Source organism: Misgurnus anguillicaudatus, chromosome 16 (genome assembly GCF_027580225.2).
Source record: "Misgurnus anguillicaudatus chromosome 16, ASM2758022v2, whole genome shotgun sequence".
In the NCBI taxonomy this organism is placed as follows: domain Eukaryota; kingdom Metazoa; phylum Chordata; class Actinopteri; order Cypriniformes; family Cobitidae; genus Misgurnus; species Misgurnus anguillicaudatus.
This window is the reverse complement of record NC_073352.2, coordinates 18,915,147-18,928,964: the sequence shown is the minus strand read 5'-3', so window position 1 is coordinate 18,928,964 and position 13,818 is coordinate 18,915,147.

Here is a 13,818-nt window from a genome sequence, read left to right as displayed (position 1 = left end):
TGTTTTAATGACATGTTTGTGAATGGCCATTGACTTCCATTCTGAAGCAGTCAAGAGAGTCAAAAGACCCGACCCATTGTCAAAATTTCAGTGTCCATCACTGTAGTTCATCCAAAACAAACCAGAAATGTGACTCAAAGTGTTAAATACCGGGATTATCCTTTAACATTACATTTAACTGTCATTTAAATGTCATTAGGTATTAATACTCTGTCAAATAGATTTATAACTGCGACATGAATATTTTTCTTGACCTCAACTAATGTGGTACAAATTGAACTTGTCATTAAAATGTCATTAAGTGTTAATACTCTGTCAAATAATTTTACTTTAACAAAATGCAACAGACATGTCAAAAGATTATACTTAACTTTATTTACATGTATGTGCACAATACATAAAAAACGGACAACTAACAAAACGTACACAGAGGGTTCTGAAATGTTCTGACATACAGGAAAAAACTAACAAAAAATGTAATTAATTAATTTAATATAATTAACTGTTTTTGCTGTGATGTAGACCCATTATTGTGCTGTTTTCATTTATTTTAAGGTGGGGGGTTTTGGGTTTCCAAATGCAATAAAAAAAAATTTAATTTTAATTATTATTATTATTATTATTATTATTATTATTATTATTATTGGATGATTGCTTTTATTTCTCTAACACCTGGAGCTGAATAATATCCATGTCGCTGTTATAAAACTATTTGACAGAGTATTAACACTTAATGACATTTTAATGACAAATTATATTTGTACTACTGTAGTTGAGGTCAAGAAAAATATTTGTGATATTGTTATAAAACTATATGACAGAGTATTAACAGTTAATGACATTTTAATGACAAATTATATTTGTATCGCTGGTAACAAGTGGTCAGTTATGTTGTCTTGGGAATGTCAAGTTGTCATGACAAGTTATGATGTATTGGTTGATGTCAAGTTGTCATAACAAAAACATCTTAAACAATGTCATCTTTGCATTAAAAATGACATAATTGCATGAATGACACTTAATGACAGTTGTCATAAACGTGCATAAAACCTCCTTCATGTTCATGGCACGTGTCATATCAGTCTTATGAACACCCCCTTCAAGTAAAGTGTTACCAGTAAAAGACTAAGTTTTGGTTCATACAGTACATAACCATAATGCTCACACATTCATACTAAAGGCCAAAAAAAGCTTTTTTGATTTCATTGGGAATTCATTTGATTTTATTGAAATCTAGCTGATTTAGTCTATAGACCCTTTCAAGGTTTGTAAACATTGAATGACTATCGGGTGCGCGCGCAGCATGGGGTCAAACTGTTCATACCATTTATGCTTTCTAGTTTAATCTAACACGGCTGAAAATAATGACTTACCTGAAATCAAGTGAGCATTACAAACACAAGCCTCTTTGATCTTTGCATTGTGCAGTCTGCACATTTAATTGCTTGCAGCCACAGATGTTTTATTTTTTGTTTTTGAGATTCTGCAGGAATCCCAAAAAACTTAACTGCAGACCTGGTGCGATTTTCACAGCCCACGATGCAAGTAGGCATTTTTGACGATACCGAATAATATGCAACTCAATCTGCTGTAATGACTTTTCTGACCCCGACATGCGCAGTGGGAACCGCCTGTGACGTGAACCGTGAAGGGGTCTATTCTGTCTGCTTGCTTTATGCAACATCTCTAGTATACAGTACATGCAGCACCATCCAATGCATTGACTGACTCACACGGTTGTGTAATACAGTATTTATAAAATCTGGAGAGGGTGGGGGACACATCTGTTTTGAAGACACATCTTTTTTTATGTTTTATAATTAGCATGTTGAAAGAAATGTGTCTAAATGTAGTAAAGGCCAATCTCATATATAATTTATTGGTACCATCCTAATATTCTCAAACCATACTTTACTTAGCAAACAGAAAGCGTCCTTTGTACTTTGACTGTAATGTGAATGTTTAATACATGCGCACATTTTAATTTCAATAAACAGCATTTCTAACCTTGAATAATGGATTCAGCGCCGGCAAGAGTGATCGGTGAACCTTGATCTGAGTCTATTGAAGTTTAATATCATTCTGAATGTCATGATTCTTTATGGCACAGACACATAATCTGATCTATGTGTAGGTTGGGCTTGTCATGTTAGATGTGCTCCAAAACACCTTTAAAATGAGATAAATTTCTGCTATTTGGCAGAAATGAACAAAGAGAAAATGTGGTTGAATAGATATGTTATTCTTTATTGCATTGGGATACATTTAGATATTAGATTAGGATTATGTAAAATCTAAATGGATATTAGGATACATTAGAAAAGTAAGCCATTCAGCTGATCCATTACACGTGGATCTGGACTTACACGTGCACTAAAACATGCTCCATTAAAACATTCTCAGGAAAGCTTTTCCCAAGGAGCAACAATCTGATGTCCTCTAAGGGTTTTGAGTGGTACATCGTAGACACAGCAGAACAAGCTTTTCCACTTCCTGATCCTTAAAACACTGGGAAGCAATGAGAATCGAGTACCTGTTTAGCACCATTGACTGCACCATTGGCTGCTCCTGAACTACACAGACCACTGCTCCTGATATCAAACCCAGCCCCCTGATTCAGACCTGAGTTAAACCAAAAGTTCACCTAATTTTTTATCATCAGTTAAGTTGAGTTTGATACGATGTCTGAATGTCTTTGCTGAACATAAAAAAAACAATTTTCTCACTATACTTTAAAGATATATCTCACATAGAAAGCAGCCAAGTGACTCCTTTTTCATTGCCACAGAACATGTTTTTAAATAGGCAGTCATTTAAGGTTTCAGTGTTTTATATTTTGGCACAGCATTCTACAAATGTAAAGTAAATTAACACATCCCAGAGTTAAATAAGGCATTTCACAAGACTTTTTAATATGTAAAATAAATCTTTGGTGTCTTCGGAGTACATATGTGAAGTTTTAGCTCAAAATATCATATAAATCATTTATTATAACATGTTAAAATTGCCACTTTGTAGGTGTGAGCAAAATTTTTTTTGGGCGTGTCCTTTAAAATGCAAATGAGCTGATCTCTGCACTAAATGGCAGTGCCGTGGTTGGATAGTGCAGATTAAGGGGCGGTTTTATCCCCTTCTGACATCACAGAGGGAGCCAGATTTAAATTACCTATTTTTTCACATGCTTGCAGAGAATGGTTTACCAAAACTATGTTACTGTGTTGATCTTTTTCACATTTTCTAGGTTGATAGAAGCACAGGGGACCCAATCATAGCACTTAAACATGGAAAAAGTCAGATTTTCATCATATGTCCCCTTTAAACTAAATGTAGTTATAACTAAACCCATAATTAATCTTGTTGGACACTTTTGACATTTAAATCTAGTGTATTGCTTGTCACTCGCTCTCATTGCAGGCACATTATTCTTTTCCCTACCTCAATTTATGGCCCGGTGGTTCTTTAAAAAAAGAAGAATTTTTATATTCACAAGCATCCACTGGACCATTGCACTGGAATGCAAATGGCCTGGCTGCAGAGAGGGAATGTGTACCGGGCTGCCATGTATTATTGTGATTTTTTAAGACATGGCATTTTTGATGATTATTCTAATCCCACCAAGGACTTCTTAGCCTGAACTTTCCTTATCGCTCTCCTCCAGTCATTTTCTCATTAAAAGGTAATCATAGGCCACCAGCTTTAATAAACCTGCAAGTTTTCTTATAAAATTGAGAAATTTGTGTGTTCTTGATATGATTTATTTTCATCATTTAAATAAAAAAAATTTTTTACTCAGAATCTAGTAATTTACCAAACATAGGCTATGTACAATATATTGATTTACACGGTTTCAGCAGAAACAACATAAACAAATGGCTTTTGTGGAGTAAACGCAACTTCTGCTAGACTTCCACATAGAATCAGTAACAAAAGTCCTTTTACAGTAGTTTATTTCTGATAACAAGGGAAATAAATGACAAGTAAATCACATTTGCTATCATATCTAATAAGTATTAACTATTATACTGAGCTAACGTTACTGTATAATATTAAATACAATATAATGTATAACAATGTTACATGTATACAATTAGCTACATGTCCTTGAATTCTTGCCTCACTGCCAAACCTCTCCACACAGTTGTGATCCATGCTTATCATTTCCCTTCGTCTTTAGCAAACCCAAACGCTTTATTTTCAACAAGGTATTTGTTTTAGAGATCAGTTTAGCCACTAGCCAGGGCCGGGTTTCCCAAAAGCATCGTAAGGCTAAGTAGATCGTAAAAACGATCGTACGAATCATCTTAGAATTACGGGCTGTTTCCCAAAAGCTTCGTAACTTAAGTTGCACTTGAAAATCGTAGATCTACAAGTGCTCTGGAGTAATCGTTCATTCATAAGTGCATCGTAAGACAACAGAGTTACAAGGTCACCTGCAGGACAACCAGCAAATTGCACTCCTGCAATGACGATAATGTAATGTTTTAAATGTTTATTTATTTATTGGGTTCTTCTTTGTTTATTTTATATTAAATATATAATATAATATATTTAAAATTCAAATGAGAAATCAAATTTAAATGACTAAACATAAATTAATAAAGAAGGAAAACGTATTTTGTACAAGTTGGTAAAAGTTTTTTGTATTTTGGTAAAAGTTGGTATAGCAAATTGATAAATGTTTCATACCGATTGCTGCTATAATTCATCTAAACATTGTTTTGAAGGGAAATGGCATCTAATTAAAGAAACCAAATAAATATTTACAGTACAATGCAATAATCCATAATAATTAATAAACATAGATAATAAACAACAAATAATAATAATAATCTAAACTATAATAGAAACGCAGAAGGCATTTCGCAGTGGGACGAGTCCTAACTAAATACGGAAAAGAATATTTAATAAATTATTAAAACATTTAAAAAGTCATTGAACAATAATGAAAATATATTATTAAAAATATTAGTGCACATCGGCTGAAGATCATTAGCCTAAACAAGCTTCTGCTACAAATTCGAGTCATTCTATTGGTGACATTTCAGCACTTGACAAATGGATAGCGACTCGTAAGTAGCACTTAAAACCCAGCTGCGAGTGATTGTTTCACGTGCATCTTTGGGAAACGCACGTAAATGAACAACGAATGTTCGTTAAGTAGCTCGTAGAAAGCGCTGTTAAGTGCTAAGTTCAATCGTTATCGGGAAACCCAGCCCAGACCGATTAATTAACACAGAACAGAAGTTCAATGAAGTGACGTTAATTATTTTGTGTCCGTATGGTTCAATTAAATGTAAAAGGGTTAAAATTTCAAAATAAATTTGCAGATTACTTGCATACCTTTTTTTTTTTTGAGGACCAAGTCTAAAATTTCTGGTTTTATTTCATATTGAAAAAATATTTGGGGGATAATTGCAAAAATGTGGTGTAACCAGTCTGTGTCAACTGGTGTAACTAGTATTTTTTTAAATGAGAATATAAATATATTCATAAAAAATGTGGAATAAAATATATTCAGCTAGTTTAGTGTAATTTAGTGTAAAAATGTTTTTACATATACAGTATTTTTTACATCATTTGTCAAATATTATTTAGAGCTGTTTTCAGCATTTGTCAGGACAAATATTACAAAAACGCAATACAATTTACATTTAAAAATAACTAATAAAATTATATTTTAAAATGATTTTTTTTATTACGCTTACATGCCATTAAGGTGGATAAAATATTTAATATTTCTCATTCTTTGGTGCAATTGGCGGTTACATTATTTGACATATTCAGGTCTATTCAGTTTTAAATTTCATAAAAATGGTGCAAATATCATTTTTAATTGCATAAAATCAACATAAATACACTATGTTTATTGAACTTAACCTAATGCATGTTTTTTTTTTCTTAAAGATTTTGAGTTTAAATTTCTCATCTTGCCCAGGCGCGTAATCATGCACATTCGTCCAAAATGGTCTATAATCTTGTTTTCAAGATTATTCTTGGTTTAATTAATTGGCTTATAGATTTTAAAGGGCATTAAAAACAAAAACCGACAGGCGGATGACATCAAAGTACCACAAGAACAATTCAAAAGCAGATAAAAACAAAAGTTAAAGGGGACATATCATGAAAATCTGACTTTTTCCATGTTTAAGTGCTATAATTGGGTCCCCAGTGCTTGTATCAACCTAAAAAATGTGAAAAAGATCAACACAGTAACTTAGTTTTGGTAAACCATTCTCTGCAAGCATGTGAAAAAGGTCACAAGAGGATAATACCGACCCTTAACCTGTACTATCTAACCACGGCACTGCCACTTAGTGCGATAACAATAAGCTCTGTGGCAGATCCGCAACAGATCCAGACTGGAGCTGCCGACTTCGGAACGGTTCTGTTATGGATCCGCCCCTGAGCTTATTGCTATCCGCTCATTTGCATTTAAAAGGACACACCCAAAACCCCACATTTTTGCTCACACCTACAAAGTGGCAATTTTAACATGTTATAATAAATTATATATATGGTATTTTGAGCATTTCACATACACACTGTGGCCACACCAAAGATTTATTTGACATCTTAAAAAAGTCTTGTGAAATGTCCCCTTTAAAGAGTTAAAAAAGCCATTCACAGTGCATGAACAGTTAAAGAAGCCAATCACAGTGCACCAAGGTAGCGACACCAATCACAGTGCAGCAAGAGTTAAATATGTCAATCACAGTGCAGCAACAGGTGAAGATGCCAATCAAATGACTTTCAAACAGACTCACCTAGAAGTTAAAAATGATGCAGATAACCATCAATGTCAATGAAATCTGTTTTTGCAACAAACCATGCTAATATCAATGAAAATGCTTATAGTTCATCCTTTGGCAGATTTGTGAGCCAAAAATGCAGCACTCAGACACAGCTTGGAGCTGTTTTCCCACCACATACAGTGCACTCTGACAAATTGTCATGAATATGGAACATCAAAAAGGTGTTTGCGGTTATGTTGTCCCATGCACAGATTAAGCACATAAAGCTTTATGTAGCTTGCTCCCAAACTTCAGCGAACAATGCACTTCCGTGGAACGAAACCGAATGTTGCAAAAACAGGATAAATTTATGTAAATTATATGCATTAAAATAGATCACCACCTGCAGTTGTGACTCTGTGTGGTGCACAAATCTATATGTCCCATTGTTACTAAATTACATCTGTTACAATCTGTTAATGCTGTTGGTCTTTAGGCTGCCTGTGCAGATTTGCTTCTCGTATAGCAGTGGATCAATCTTTCAGCATTTCAGCAGCCAATGAGGTTTATTCTCAGTCTCACATGCACAGCATGGGACAATATGCAAAGTATCAGGGAGACACATCAGCCTGGGGCTTTGCAGATGAGAATTTTCTCTGGAAGCACGCAGAGGTAGAAGCATGCATAGGCATAACACTAAACATACTAACATGACACTCCTAATTATGCATATAAAATACAAGAATGCATGCATAGATAAAATGATGTGTCCTGCGTACTAAAAAAGACTGTTCATCTGAGCAGATGAAAGACACATTTCCACAGATGTCTTGCTGTATGCATTATTTATGGATCTGTTCACACAGCGAAACCTCATACTGTATGCGTTTCTGCAATGTCCCAGTGCTGTTCACATCTTTAGATGCAGAGAATCTGTGAGATCACATACGCTTTTAAAAATGAAGGTGCTGAAAAGGGTTTTTAGTAAGGATTGCATCCAAAGAGGAGTCTTTTGAGCAAAAGAATGTTAAAAGTTCAGTGTGCTAACAGCATGACCATAATGTCAGACAGTGGCATGACAGTGGTGAGACTACGATATAACTGTACATTTACAGCTTTGTGTTTAATGACAGTATTTACAACAACAAATTCTGTATCTATCTGGTAATATCCGATAGCATGAATAGCTCCATTTGTTGTGTTTTAGGTAGCTTTTCCAATTCTGGTGAAAACAAAGCAAACGTGTTTGACTGATGAGAGTAATCTGTTTAGGAAATGATGACTGCATACCACTTACATTGAAACCCATTGGATGCTGGCAGGTCTGTCTCCATGACGATACTCAGTCAAAAGAATATCGGGAGCTCATTGGGGCACTGATGAGAATAGACGAGCATGTTTTCATCAGTCAGAGCAAAAAGGCCACTCGGGCTTTCAGCCAAATGAGAGTGTTTATCAGCTTCTGTTCTGACTCGCTGCCAGGTGTGATATATCAATCTGGGTTATACATGTGTGTCCAGCGATATCTTGCATATGGGTGGTGTTTTTTATTTTAAATGTTTAAATGCAGTAGTTTTTATTTTAACAGTATTTTTTGTTGCTGTTGTTTAAGTTGCACTGACAGATATTGTTGTTATATTGGACTTGAATTAATGTGTAAAAATTAGCAGCCGAACACAAATATGTTTGAGCCACAAAAGATTCTGGGTGCTAAAGATGATACACATAAATGAAAATAAGTATAGTAAAGTATCAAAACTTTAAACTCGACGTGACTAAATTATCGTAAACAACACATTAAGCGCGCATCAGAATCTGAACTGCGGCTGATAAATCCTTATCAATAACTTTGTATATTTCTATTGTGCTTGTGAGGTTGCTCTTAGTTACACGTAACGTTACATACCACAGTTATATGATAAAAAAGCTTTGTTGAGTGTTGGGTCGTTCAAACGCAACTTGCCTAAAATTACCGTATACAACACAGTAAGCAGACATCAGAATCTAAATTGCGGCTGATAAGTCCTTCCTTATCACTAACTTTGTATATTTCTATCGTTATATTACAGTCGTATTATTAATTGTTGTACCTTTATTAATCGTTTAATGTTTTTAGTAAATTAAAACACTCAAACATACTTGTTAAGACACGGATGTTACAACAGACATATCTAACAAACTAATAGTGAAACGCAGTACGTTAAATGTTTTACTTGCTGTGTATACTTTACTGCTGTGTCATTTTTGTCAGATCCAATATTAGTGGTGCTTTTAATCACAGTCTCTCTGCAAATCCAGCATCGACTTGCTTCTTTACAAATTAATCCGCAGTACACAAAGTAATCAAACACTCCCCACGCCAGCTGGAACTTCTTCAAAAACAACCTTTATCCACGCAATCCTAATGTTATCTTCCGAGCCTCCGAATTAAAGTATTTAGCTTCTGTGTTGTTCCCACGCGGTTCTTCCACAACCCAAGACTCTGTTTCCATGGAAACTCTATCATAACAGATCACCACGTCAAAATAAAAATTCTCTCAGAAAAATGTATTTAAAAGTTATTTTGGTAACATTTGGCAATTTTTTAAAGACATGTTTACTGATTGTTGAGACACACGTGTGTCACGCGAAGCGGTGGGCGGAGCTACAAAAGTGGTTGTTTTATTTGGATTCGGGGAGGTGCTTCAATTCTACTTTGACGTCATATTTCTCCGAATTCCACACTCGGCTGTAACACTGGCTTGGTGCCAAATACTGTTATATTTCAGTAGCACGAACGTTTTCAGTTCTGAAACTTGCAGGGTGTTCATTTAACTATGATGACCTCTTATATAACAAATTATCAAGTTAAAATTGAGTATTTGATTCACCGCTCCTTTAAGTAAAAACTGCCAGTTGCATCAAAAATTGTCTTAAGACCGGTCTTTATTACTACAACACTAGGGCAATTTATTTATTTCTTTAAAATTAAAGTTTTTATTTCTTTGTAAAAATATTTTGTGGAATAATTATTTATGGCACAACACTAAACGCCATTCACAACTCATAACATACATACTCTAAATCAGACAACAGTGCATATGTCTACTGTACACTCAGTGAATGAGAAACAAGGTAATTTATTTTTACTGTTAAAACTGTTTACTGTTACTCAAAAAGGCTTCCTTATATCACACAGTTTCTTAAATGTACTTTTGTTGAGTAGAATTAATCATAATGCAAAGACATCATGAGACTTATTTCCAATAACCCAGTACAAACCCACATCATCTAACAAAACTAATTTCCTTTCATTCTGCGAGTTACTGTAACCCAATATGAAGAATCTGAAGAACACTTGGCAAAATATCTAATAGAGACCTCAGCGTGTACTCTGTTGTAAGCAGGGGACGGTTTTCAATAGGGAGGTTTTTATGACACTCACTATTTTTTTATTAGCTGCTGATACCTGGCTTCTTTTCTGAGACTCAGATCTCTGTGCACAAGCTGGAGAAAGCCAAGAGACTGCTGATCTGCAGGGTTGTGGAGAATAAAGGAAGAACGTGAACATCATCCTTATCAACCACATTCACTCTTAATACCCGTCAAAAAGAATACAGTATGTTCAAAGTATTGAAGTTTATAAAGCCGGAGAAGAAAAATCTCTACTATACCATCCTAAGACCCGGGATTTGGTTTGTCTTTTTTTAGATTTCTTCAAGCTATTTTGGGGTTAGGAAGAAACAACAAATATAATAACCAAATATTTTTCTTTGAACATAAAGCAGTGTATTTGTCCATGTTTGTGTAACAGTCCAGTTACACAGAATTAAATATTATGGTGCAAACTTAAAAAAAATTGATGTGTACATATGTGGACATCAAGGTCTAAGGAGGATACTATGTAGGTTGGTTTTCTCTTGTATGATTTTCTCTGGTTCAAACTAAGGCATTTGTGTTGCCCTCTTATGCAGTAGACATATTTTGTAGATAGGCACAATAATTGTGCTAGAGCTTTAATAATAAAGATCAAGGGTCATGTCTGTAATGAAATGAGGTGGACTTTTTTTCTGAGCTGAATGTGAACATCATTTCGGTTTTCCAATTCTAACTGAATGCTTTGCTGGAGTTGGTTTAAATGGCGACTGATGTCACTTGCTCACCAAATCGTCTTTTGCCAACATGAAGTGTAGGGTTAAGAATGTATTTCACTTTAACCTTGTGTTTTTGTACTCACACAATCAGGGCCGTTGGATATAGGTTTTTGGATCACAGCAGCATAGTTAACAATAAGCAAATATTATCTGAAATAGCCTACAATGTAATATCACATATGCTTGAATCCAACATACAGTCAATATTAGCTAACCTTTACAGAAAAGCGACATTTGTATTATTTAATGTGCAGCAATTAATATATTAGATTTACTATATTAAACTCTATGTGCCAAACATTATTTATTTATAAAGTTCCTTTCTCAGGACTGATGAGGCATATACCACAAGTAGGCCTAAACACCGCGAGCAGTCACTTGGCATTTCATTTAATGTCAAGAACATGTTTCTTTAGTACATGTTTCTGATGTATTAGCTGTTTCCAGCACAAGAGGCTTGAGAGGTTAAGGATTACTGTCTCCTCGTGTCGCTTCTCACAGTAATCTGCGTCTCTGCGGACGCGTGCTGTTTGCGTTCACTCGTTACCGAACGCGCCGTGAGATTTGAAGTACCTCTGATTTGTTTACTTTTACTCTTTTGCATGCACCGTTTTTGGCGTTATCTGTGTATTAACACAGGGGGATTAGGTTGGTTTGAAACAAGGTTGCTTTATCAGCCCCAGCTCTATAATACGTTCAATAATCCCTACAAAGGGACCCACGAAAGAGAGGAGACAAATAGACATTTTTGGAAATTTCTTATATTTTTTCCATTTATCTCTTTAAAGTATTTGCAGTCGACATTGTAAATCATTGACTGTAAGCAATTTTTTTGTAAAAGTTGTTTTTTATTAGCAAATGCACAGAAATGCAGCATGAAGTTTAAACAACTTAATTATGCAAGTCAATTCAACCTACTTTCTAAAGTTGTGATAAGTTGACAAACGAGTTGAAATTGTTTATTGTTAAGTTGAAGTAACAAAAATATAAGTTCAAATGATATCATTTTTATAGTGCAATAACAAAATGTAAGTTTTTGATTTTTAGTACTGTATAAATATGATAGCCTTAATGATATTCATAAATCAATGTGCTCCAAAACATTGACGAAATTTAATTAGATAATATGAGTATTAAAGGGACACTTTATTTGAAAATGTGTTTATTTTCCAGCTCCCTTAGAGTGAAACATTTGATTTTTACTGTTTTGGAATCCATTCAGCCGATCTCCGGGTCTGGCGGTACCACTTTTAGCATAGCTTAGCATAATCCATTGAATCTGAGTAGACCATTAGCATCGCGCTCAAAAATAACAGGATTAAAATAATAAGAGTTTTAATATTTTTCCTATTTAAAACTTGACTCTTTTGTAGTTACATTGTGTACTAAGACTGACAGAAAATTAAAAGTTGTGATTTTCTAGGCAGATCTGGTTAGGAACTATACTCTCATTCTGGCGTAATAATCAAGGACTTTGCTGCTGTAACATGGCTGCAGGAGGCACAATGATATTACGCAGCAACCGAAAATAGTCCCCTGCTATTGAAAGATACTAAGGGGACTATTTTTGGATGCTGCTTAATATCATTGCTACAATACGAATTTCTACACTATGAATTTCTCGTTAAAAATGCAATTAAGAGGTGTAAAAAGTAAAAATATAACTTTATTTACACTCAATTTGTGATCCAGTCAATTTCTTGGCCACTATTTAAACTCGGCCAGGCTCGACCAATCATATTTCAAGTGCACAAACACGCATAGAATTGGTTGATGAAAATGTTAATCCAGGAACAACAATGGTGTTGATCCAGGATCACATCCTACTTTCAAATCACATTTACCCCCTTTATTTATGATCCTGTTTTCTGGCCCAGCTAAGGTTAAATGCCCTGTGTTATAAACAGTGACTTGTCTTAGTTCACTTTAAAATGGGCCAGTATTGTCACTTAACTTCTTCTGCTTGAGTTCTCAGCATAAGGATAATTGTGAAATTAATATTATTCATTAAAATTTAAAATGTATCTAATAAAGAAGTGAGTATACTCCTTATAACTGCGTGTATCCTGCACTCCCTTATGCAACAAACATATATTTCTCAATATATTACATGACAATATATTTAATGTGTCTCCATATATTGTGAAATTTACAAAGTAATATATATCATGATATATTATATAAAAATATATTATATATATGTAAGTGATATATTGCAATATATTATACAATACTGCAATTATTGCCGTTTTCATATATTGATTAAATACATCTCATTATACTATTTAATATATCCCATAATATATTGGAAATATATGAAGTAATATATTGATGCATATATTCTAAATGTATGTAATATATTGAAGTATATATTGGCAATATAGTAATATGATGATACATATATTTTAAATGTATGTAATATATTGATACATATATTCTAAATGTATGTAATAGATTGCAGTATATATTGGCAATATATGGAGTAATATGTTGATACATATATTTTAAATGTATGTAATATATTGATACATATATTCTATATGTATGTATTATATTGCAGTATATATTGGCAATATATGGAGTAATATGTTGATACATATATTCTATATGTATGTAATATATTGCAGTATATATTGGCAATATATGGAGTAATATGTTGATAAATATATTCTAAATGTATGTAATATATTGCAGTATATATTGGCAATATATGTAGTAATATGTTGATAAATATATTCTAAATGTGTGTAATATATTGCAGTATATATTGGCAATATATGTAGTAATATGTTGATAAATATATTCTATATGTATGTAATATATTGCAGTATATATTGGCAATATATGGAGTAATATGTTGATAAATATACTCTTAATGTATGTAATATATTGCAGTATATATTGGCAATATATGGAATAATATGTTGATAAATATACTCTTAATGTATGTAATA